Below are 10,881 nucleotides of genomic sequence, written 5' to 3'. Positions count from 1 at the left end.
CAGGTGCTTAAAGGGGAAGCTGCCGGCTGGACAGCCTCGGTTCTGGAGAGGCTGCGGTTTACGTGGCTGCTCTTCGAGATGTTGTGTCGTTCTAATGTTTGTTATATTCCATATTCTGGGCTCTTCACGTATTATGTCAAATGCCTAAAAGCTAAGAGGAGTCAGTTTTAATAAAGCCCTCCGTGCCTTCAGAATAGATTTATGCTGTAGGGCTTCCAACCTGACAGTATGCTAGGCCCGCTCCCGCCAGCACCCCCCCACCCCTGGCTCCCCGCCGTCCTAAAGCCCATGTTTATGTTTGTGTTTTCCTGAGGACAAGTCAGCTCAGAGTATGCAAACTTACTTGGGCTACAAAGTTGGTGGAACAGTGGGAGAATGCTTCACGAGTGCCAGGTCTTAAACTTCAGGTGGTGCGCAGAGTCCTTAGATGAGAAAGGACCATGTCTAGATTAATGCCGTTTATATTTATACTAATGAAAGGGACAGGTAAAATCTGGTCCAATTGAGCCACCCTTTATAGGCGCTATCTGAGAGTACTGTAGTAAGACTCTGCTCTGACTTCCTTCTTACCTAACCAGTCTCGTATTTTTTCCGTCAGTGTGATATGCTAGTTAAAGAAGACAAACTGTGTTATGTGTGTGTGCGCGCGCGCGCCTGTCTGCAACCAGCAATTTTTAAAAGTGATCACCAGCTGCATGTTGCCTTACTGAGTGGACAAACTCTATCAAAACCCATTGTCAGTCTCTGGGACCTCCAGGTCTTTGTACCACTGTGTCCAAATTTGAGGCACTCAAAGATTGTTCCGGTGGACCTTCCCATGCAAGAACCACCTGATGTGAATTGGTGGGTAGCAAATTTCAAGAAGGGGGTATTGCTATGCACTTGAGGGACTAAGAAACTCAAATAACATATTGATGAGTAGTAACATTTACTTTAAAGAATATAATTTAGGATTTTTTAGAAATGAAAGCTAATAACCTGCTAGAATCTTTCATTTGTCATTTACATTGATGTGGTAGATTTTGATTGCGATTTTTAATTGATTTACTTTTATTTGGTATTTTGCTGTTGGAGACTACTTTGTATTGATAAAATATCTTTCCTAATGAAACTGCAGGTCATAAATTGTGTTAAATACTTTTGAAAGCAAATGCAAAACGATTCGATATCAATTATTTAAAATATATGTACCTCAAGAAAGGAAAAAACCATACAACAAAAAGTGAGATTATCTTTGGGTGGTAAACTTTTTACTTTATATGTCTTTATTGTGGAACATTTTGAAGTGATTATTGCTTTTATAAAGGGAAACAATAAAATCTAGTAAACTGAAAGAAAAAATTAAAGAAACATGAAAGAAATATGTTCTATTTTTTTTTAGCATATTAATTACCGAAAGGGAATTTCAGAAACCACAAAGGATGAATCTACAGCTTAATCGAGACTGCATTTCAAATCTCAGGCTTAATCTGAAGAATATGTAGTGTTCTATTCCTTTTTAGCCAGAAATCAAATTTTTTCTAAGGAAAAAACGTGTCATCATATTCAATTCATATAAAAAAAGGAAAGTCATTTACTGAGTCTGTATAATTTATAGAATTTCTCTGGAGCTACAGATAGTATCAATATGTCATTTAAAGTTTCAGAGCCTAAATGAACTCTTCCATTGTCCTCAATATTCATTATAAAACTAATTCAAATATAAGACTGGGCAATCGTGCTCAAAACACTCAGCATGTGCCTGCCATATATTTTTTTGCACATATATTATAAAATACATTTATAAAATACATGATAGATGTTTAATAAACATGCAATGTATATATTTAAATTATGAATCTAATGAATAAAATAAATGAGTCTGAATCTATGTCCCAGAATAAGACCTAGAATGTTAAATTTATTATGTGGTACTCCCCTATCCCATGTTTCCCAAGCTAACCAGTATCCTGAAATGTGTGTTAATCTGACTTTTTAAAAAAAATATAGTTTTATAATTATCTATACCTATATAACATTTGCTTAGCGTTGCTTATTTCTGAACTTCATAAAAAATATCAGACTACTTTAGATTTTTGTAATTTGCTTCACTAATTCAAGATTATGTTTCTAAAATTTCTTCAAGGTGTGTCATTCATGCAGCATCAGTTCATTTCTTTTTACTGATAATATGTTAATATACCATAGTTGATGTTCATTTTCCTGATAATGGACATTTGGATTGTCTCCAGCTGTTTGCTATTGCAAACAATAATATGATTATTCTTGTTCATGGCTTCTGGTTCACATGTTAAGAATTACATTAGAGCTTACATCTAGGAGTGGAATAGAGGACATATAAATGTTAAACTTTACAGGATAATTCTATATTGTTTTTAAAATGGTTGTACCAAATTACAGTTTCATACTTGGTATTTTCAGATTTTTTAAATATGCCAATCTAGTAGGAAAAATATTTTATCTAATTAGTTCTTTTAATTTACATTTCCTTGATTACTAACGTGTTTGAGCATCTTTTCACGGTTTTTGATCATTAAATTTTCTTTTTCTATGCCATGCTTGTTCATGCATTTTACCCAGTTTGGGGAGTTCATTTTTTTTTTCTTATCAATTTATTCTTTATATACCCTGGACATGAACTTTTTGTTGCTTATATGAATTGAATATATGTTCCTCAAGGTTGCAATTCACTTTCTTAGTTTTTTTGTGTACTTTTGATGAGAGAAGTTATTGTTTTAATTTAGTTGAATTTATCCATCTTTTGTTTTGCATTTAACATTTTTAAATGTCTGTTTTAAAAAAACTCGCAATCCCAAGATCAGAAAAATATTGTCCTATAGTTTTTTCTAACTTTTAAAGTTTTACCTTTTCAATTTAAGACTTAATTTGGATTAAATTTTGTGAGATAGAAATCCAATAACTATTTTTTAATGACTGATCATTTGTTTCAACAATATTAAATAGTGTCTCCTTTACTCATTTTTTTGCTATGCCATCTTTTTACATATATTTGTGATTTGGGGCTTTCTATTCTGTTTCATTTGTCTGTTGGACTGTACTTCCACAAATACCAAGCTATCTTAATTTATAGAGCTTCATAATAACTTTTTATATTGTGTAGGATAGGTCCTATTGATCTCCTTCATGAGTATCTTGGCTATTCCTGAGTCATTGTCCTTCTCTATATATTTTAGAATCAATTTGTTGAGCTCTTATCAGCCTTCCTTACCCCTCTGACTTCTTTTAAGATTTAGTCTCTGGGGCTGCAGTTTCACTCTGATGTGTCTAGAGAAGGATTTCTTTCTACTTAGTTTATTTAATAAATTTTGTGCTTCCTGTATCTGTAGATTTCTGACTTTGGTTCTGGAAAATTTCCAGCCATTCTATGTTCAAATATTGCTTCTTTTTATTCTTTCTGTTTTCTGCATCTAGGACTCATATTAGCTATGAGTTAGATCTTCTATTACAGCTTCTCTTTTTCTTATCTCAGGGTTATCAGACACTAGACTCTCTCTGTTACTTTTGGGTAAATTCTTTGAGCTATTTCATTTTACTCATTTTCTCTTCAGTTGCTTTAAATCTACTGTTAAACTTATCCATTGAATTCTTAATTTTGACAATTACATATTTTTAATTCTAGAAGTTTAGTTTTTAAAAAAATAAGTCTGGCTATTTTGATAATCTAATGTTTTTGGATACGGATGTTCTAACAGGAAACAACGCTTAGTTTCCTGGTCCATGTCAGTTATTAAATGGTACAGCTCAGAATTAAATTCAGGTCTTTCTGATTCCAAAAGCTATATCTTTTAATTATATCAGCTTTTTCTACATTCAGTCATATGAGTAACACCTTCATAATTTTGACATGCAAGTAATATATTAGTAATTGATTAAAGAAATGAGTATATACATCAATATGTTATAGCCCTTCCTTAGAATAGTACTTAACAAATAGTAAATGCTCAATAAGTGTCAACTGTTATTTTTAATATTTTTATTTAAATCAATTTTAGTTTTTAAAACTTATTTACGTTTGCCTTATCCTAAGTAGTATTGTCTGTGACATAGTTTTGATGTCTAATTTATATTTATTTTAGTACAGTTTAAGTCACATACCTATTAAAAATGTTTACCTACATATGTTTCAAAAAATCTTTTGAATCATCAGTATTACCTGTATGACATAGAAAAACACAAAATTTAACAGGCACTCAATAAACTATACCTGAACAAATGTTTAATTATGTTGCTAAACTAAAGAATAGATAATAGCTAAATGTTCATCTGAGGTTCATTTATCTCCTGTCTGTGTGACTTAGAGCAATTTAACCTTTCCATACCTCACTTTTTCTTCTTTAAAGTGAATGTAGTGATGGCTATACTTAAGTTTAAAGGATATGATATATATAAAACTTTTAACATAATGCTTGATACACTGTAAGGGCTCAAAATGTTAAATAGCGTTATTACTTTATTTTAAAGTCCTCTAGAGGAGAAATTCTAAAACTTCAGGAATTTAACACTTGAAAAATCCTCCTGGAAGCTATAATTTACAAAAGGGGCATTATTTCAAGGATCTCTTCTTTTATTTATAATTTTTAAAAACTGAGGTGGAATTCATATAAAATAAAATTAACCATTTTAAAGAGAACAATTCAATGGCATTTAGTACATTCATGATGTACAATTTTATCACCCCCAAGGAAATCTTGTGCTCATTAAACAGTTGCTTCCATTCTCCCCTCCTCCCCACTTTGGTAACTACCAATTTGTATTCTTTTTGTGTGGGTTTTCCTGTTTTGGATATTTCCTATAAATGGAATTATACAATATATGACTTTTGTATATGGTTTCTTTCACTTACTATATGTTTTCATGTTCCACATATTATAGCATATATTAGTACTTTATTCCTTTTTGTTGCCAAATAACATTCTATTGTAAGTATATACCACAATTTGTTTATCCACTATTAGGCTGATGGACATTTGGGCTGCTTTCATTTTTTGGCTATTGTGAATAGTACTGCTTTGAACATGTGTGTATGTGTATTTGTTTGAGTACTTGTTTTCATACCTGTGGTGAAATTCCTGGTTCTATGGTAAATCTATGCTTAACTCTTTGATGAACTGCCAAGCTATATTTCACACTGGCTGAAGTATTTTACACTCCAATCAGGAATAGACAGGTTCCAATTTTTTGACATCCTCACCAACACTTGTATTTTCCATTAAGAAATAAAAAGGTATAGCCATCTTAGTGGGTGTCAAGTGGTACATTATTGTGGTTCTGATTTTCATTTTCCTAATGACTAATTATATTGAGTATCTTTTCATATATGTGCTTGTTGGCAATCTGTATATCTTCTTTGGAGAGATGTTCATTCGGATCCTTTGCCCAGTTTTAAATTGGTTTGTCTTTTTATTGTTGAGTTGTAAGAGTTCTTTCTATATTACACCCTTGTCAGACATGTGATTTGAAATATTTTTCCCTATTGTGTTGGTTGACTTTTCACTTTCTTGATAATGTCCTTTGATATACAAAAGTTTTAAAACTTAGTTCAATTTATCTGTTTTTTTTTGTTGTTGTTGTTGCTTGTGCTTTTGATGTCATATCGAAGAATCCATTGCTAAATCCAACATCATTAAGACTTACTCTTATGTTTTCTTTTAAAAGATTTATGATTTTAGCTCTTGTACTTAGTTTGTTCATACATTTTAGGTTAATTTTTGTCTATAATATGATGTAAAGTTCATTCTTTCACATATGGATATCTAGTTGTCTCAGGATCATTTGTTGAAGAGACTATTTTTTTGCTGGATGGCCTTGGCATGCTTGTAGAAAATCAACTGGCTATTCTGGTCCATTGATCTGTATGTCTATCTGTATGCCAGTATCACACTGTTTTGATTATTATAGCTTTGTTAGTAACTTTGAAATCAGGAAGTTTGAATCCTCTAACTTTGTTCTTCTGTTTAAAGATTGTTTTGGCTATTTGGGGTTCCTTATAATTCCATATTAATTTGTTGATAGTCTTTTCCATTTCTACCCAGAAGGCCATTGGAATTTTGATAGAGATTGAATTTAGTCTGTAGATCATTTTGGGTAGTCATCTTAATAATATTATGTCTTCATATCCAGAACAAGGGGTAGCTTTCCATTTATTTAGATCCTTAATTTCTTTCAGTAATATTTTGTGGTTTTTCAGCATACTCTATGCTTGATTAAACTTATTCCTAGGTATTTTATGGTTTTGGATGTTATAAATGCAGTTTTTTTCTTAATTTCCTTTTTGGATTGTTCATTGTTTGTATATAGAAATACAGCTGATTTTTGTGTTTTGACCTTATATCCTTGAACTTTGCTAAATTAGTCAGCTGTATTAATGTGTGTGTGTGTGTGTGTGTGTGTGTGTGATCTTTAGAGTTTTCTATATATAGGACCATGTCATATGAAAATACAGATAGCTTTACTTCTTTTCAATTTATATACCTTTTATTTCTTTTTCTTGCCTAATTTCTCTAGCTAGAACTTCCAAAACAATAGAACAAGTGGCAAAAGTAGGCATCCTTGTCTTGTTCATAATTTGGGGGTGAAAACTTTGGTCTTTCACTATAACACATGTTGATAGTTTTGGGTTTTTTGTATATGCCTTTTATCAACTTGAGGAAGTTTCTCTTTATTCCTAATTTATTGTTTTTTTTTTAATCACAGAAAAGTATACAATTCTGTCAAATGTTTTTTCTGCATCAAACTGAGATGATCACGTGTTTTTTTTTCTCCTTTATTCTATTAATGTGGTTATAATATTGATTTTCATATATTTAGCCACTTGCATGTATACCACTTGATTGTGATGTATAATCTTTTTAATATGCTTCTGGATTTAATTTGTTGATTTTGCTGAGATTATTTACATTGATATTCATAAGAAACATTGGTTTGTAGTTTTCTGTTCTTGAAGTTTCTTTGACATTAGGGTAAAACTGGCCTCATAGAATGTGTTAGGAAGTGTTCTATCCTGTTCTGTTTTTTAGAAGAGTTTGACAAGGACTGGTGTTAATTCTTCTCTAAATATTTAGTAGAATTCACCAGTTAAGCCATCTGGTCCTGGACATGAATGGGTTTAGAGTAATTTACTTGTTTTTTTGTTTCTTTGTTTACTGGTTTGTTTGCTTTTTTTAAATCACTGATTTAATCTTTTGCCATAGATTTGTTCAAGTTTTCTATACCTTCTTGATTCAGTTTTGGTAATTTGTGTGTTTCTAGGAATTTGTCCATTTCATTTAATTTATTGGTGGACAGTTATTCATACCATTCTTTTATTTTTATTTTTATATTTATAAAATCATTGTAATATACCATTTTTTATTTCTAATTTTAGTTATTTGTATCTTCTTTCTTTTTTTATTTCTCAGTCTAGCTAAAGTTTGTCAATTTTCTTGATTTTTTTCTAATAACAACATTTATTTTCATTGATTCTATTGTTTTTCTATTTTCCATTTTATTTATCTCTGCTCTAATTGTTTTTATTTCCTTCTGCTAGCTTTAGGTTTAATTTTCTTTCTTTTTCTTTTTTTTTAGTTCCTTAATATGTGTTATAGACCTCTCCTACCCCTCAAATTCATATGTTAAGCCCTAACCTTCAGTGTGACTTTTTGAAGATAAGGCATTTAGGGAGGCAATTAAGGTTAAATGAGGTTATAAGGGTGGTTCTGTTTCTCTGGAGAACCCTAATACATTCTTCTTTTATTCATCTCTAAATCTTGTTAATCAAGGATATATTTATTGATATGTTCCTATAGGAAATTATCTTTCAAGTGTATCCTATCAAAAAAATTCCTTATAACAAATAAAGACAAGGACCATGCTGTGTGTGTTTTTTTTCCCCCCTTTGTGGTTCTACCAACTTCTCAATGTTTAAAAAGACAAGAGAAAATACATTGCATACCTGCTTTGGACATGGCCAAGTTTGTAGTAGAGAATGTTAAGTGTATATGATTTATTGAAAGGGGGATGATTTTGACATAATAGGGACTGGCAAATCTGAAATTTGTAGAATAAACTGGTAGCCTGAAGATTCAGGTAAGAGTCGATGTCGCAGTTCTGAACCTGAAGACTAAAAGGTCAGGCAGAATTTCTATTCTGTGGGCAGAATTCTTTTTGGGAGGGAAATTTTGGTCTTTGCTCTTAAATACTTCATTTTATTGAATGAGACTTATCCATATCATAGAGGGTAATCTGCTCACCTTAAAGTTAACTGATTGTAAATATTAATCATATCCAAAAAATACCTTCATAGCAACATGTAAACTAGTGTTTGACCATAGTCTTACCAGGTCGACACATAAAATCAGCTAGAAATTTGATCATTTAGAATAATATTTTAAGATAATATAAGAGATGACCTAAACAAAAGTTGGCATTTAGGAGAACTCATTGAATGTTAGTTTTTATTTGACTCAATTTTTTTTTAGAAAACAAGTTAAATCAGGAATATTTCAAAATAGCTACTTCCTTTAGGCAGTAAATGCATAACTATTCTCTGTCTGTGAGGAATTAATCAGAATGTATTTGAAATTGCTAAAAGCACTTATGATAAAGAATAGTGTGACTATCAAATAAATGGTTGTTTTTGTTGTCCAGGATGCACCCTTTATCATTTGCTCACTCTCTCTGAGGGATCATTTGCAATGACTCAAACTGTGAGTCAGGAAGTAGGACGTTCCCTGATGTCACAGTAAATTGATTTGTGAGATTCATAAACAACAGGGATTTGATGAATGGATAATTTGATGAATGGAATTGAAATAGTATTTTAAAATGGACATATTTTTCTTGCAGATATCTTTGGGAGAGTTCTTCTGCCTCCTGGAATGGGCTCTCTTTCAACATGAGCCCCATTCTAAGGTAATGGTCCCTTTTGATCATTTGTCAGATGTATGGAACCCCAACCACATTCACCAACTTTACGGCTTTGTTAAGGGCACCAAACGAATAATGCATGTGTAAGGGATTAAATATTAAAAAGTTGATACAAGTAAGACAACGTCTTAACCAAAGAGATTATAAAATGTATCAGAGAATTCATTGGAGGCCATCTTTTGGTTTCAAAGCTTTGTACAATATTTAAATGTATTTTGGCATTTTAGGTGAGAAGGATGGTTTTATTGAATTTTAGATCTTTCAATGTAGGAAGCAAAGCATTAAGGAGTTAATTGAAAACAAAGTTTTAATAGCAGATGCAATAATACGGCTTATATGACTATCAATTTAACAAGGTTAAGTGGTCCCTAAAAAGAATTCTAAGACCAACTATTTTGGTTTATTGTAAAAAATACTGATCATGAAAAATTTTGAGAGAGTGTTCTCTTAACCTTCTGATCCCTCCTTTTTCTGCATTCCTTTAAATGCTGATATTTCTCATTCCAGGACTTTATCTTTTCTTCTTTATATCCTTTCTATGTTATTTCAATCTGGACCAAGGCTATGGTCACTTATATTTCAAAAAACTTTCAAAGCTTTGCCTCTAGCTCTCTTCTGATTTCTGGATCACTATTTCCAGCTACTTGGATATGTCAAAAGAATTTCAAACTAAATATGGCCTAAATTGAAGTCTCTATCTTTACCTCTGCATCAGCTTCTGCTTCCAAATCTCTGTCTTGGCTAATGGCATCACCATTGTATTAGTTAGGTGAACCCTTGCTGCTGAGTAAATCCCCAAATCTTAGTGGCTTAACACAATAGATGTTTCTTTCTTACTAATTTAAAGTCCAGTCAATGGGAAGGGCATGTAAGATTTCCCTTGAGGGACCTGAGCTAACAGAGGCTCTTCTTTCATCACCCTGAGCACTGACGTCCAGCTGATGTGGGAAGAGAAAGGAAGATATATTGGAAGATATTTTTATTGATTTTATCCAGATCAAGTGGTGGAAGTGGTGATCATCATCTCCGCTCACATTTCTTTGACCAAAAATTAGTCATGTTGCCACACCTAACTGTAAGGGAGACCATGATATATAATTTGGCTGTGTGCTCAGAAGTAATAAGGAATAGGTTTGATAGGAATATAGCAGTATCTTCTATAACTCATTTTTCCATTCATGTTAAAAACCTTCTCATCTAAGAATTTTTCTTTCTTTAGCCATTAAGGTAAATAAGTAAATTCTATCTCTCAAATCTATCCTCTCCTTTCTGTTCCTTCTGCCACTATCTTATTCTGGATCCTGATAATTTCTTTTTTTTTTTCTTTTTTAGGTGAGGCATCCCTTGGTTAATCTCAGAGATTGCAAGGACCTTGTCATTTTACAATCCCTTATTTTTTTATTTTTTACACCTACAGCACCTGTAATTCCTAGGTGGTCTCCCATCCAAGTACTAACCAGGCCCGACCCTGCTTAGCTTCCGAGATCAGATGGGATCGGGCTTGTTCAGAGTAGCATGGCCGTAGATGGATCTTGATAATTTCTTCCTTAGACTTTGGAATAGTTTTCAAAAGAACACTTTTGTTGTTTTCGCTATAATTTGTCCTTCATGTTGCAAATGTCTTTCTATAATACCTAATCAATGATACCACTGTAATACTTAAACATTAAACATGAATCTTTAGGATAAAATAAAAAGTGTGGTAAGGTATCATTCTGGCTCCATGTCTCATTATCTACCTGGTGAGCCTCTATTTATTACTTCTTCTGTTATGCCTTTCTTTATGGTCCCTAATTCATCGAAGAATTAGTTGCTTCTTCCTCAATGGTGCTACATACCTCCAGAATAATTTTCACCAGATTATAAACTCCACAAATGTTTGTTCACTGCTATATTTCTAGGACCTAGAAATCTTGATATTTAATAAATCTTCAATAAGCATTGGATGAATTAATT

The 10,881-nt window shown here is 32.1% G+C and overlaps 1 non-coding gene across 1 annotated transcript; it reads right to left on the bottom strand.

The window, feature by feature from the left end:
- Positions 1 to 10,333: 10,333 nt before the first annotated feature.
- Positions 10,334 to 10,452, bottom strand: LOC120589863 (5S ribosomal RNA). Its single transcript, XR_005649574.1, has one exon. It is a non-coding gene; the product is annotated as a 5S ribosomal RNA (ribosomal RNA).
- Positions 10,453 to 10,881: the final 429 nt, after the last annotated feature.

Source organism: Pteropus medius, unplaced genomic scaffold, assembly GCF_902729225.1.
Source record: "Pteropus medius unplaced genomic scaffold, Ma_sr-lr_union100, whole genome shotgun sequence".
Lineage (NCBI taxonomy): Eukaryota > Metazoa > Chordata > Mammalia > Chiroptera > Pteropodidae > Pteropus > Pteropus medius.
Note: the sequence above shows the minus strand (reverse complement) of the source record. Positions and strands in the feature narration are given on the sequence as shown.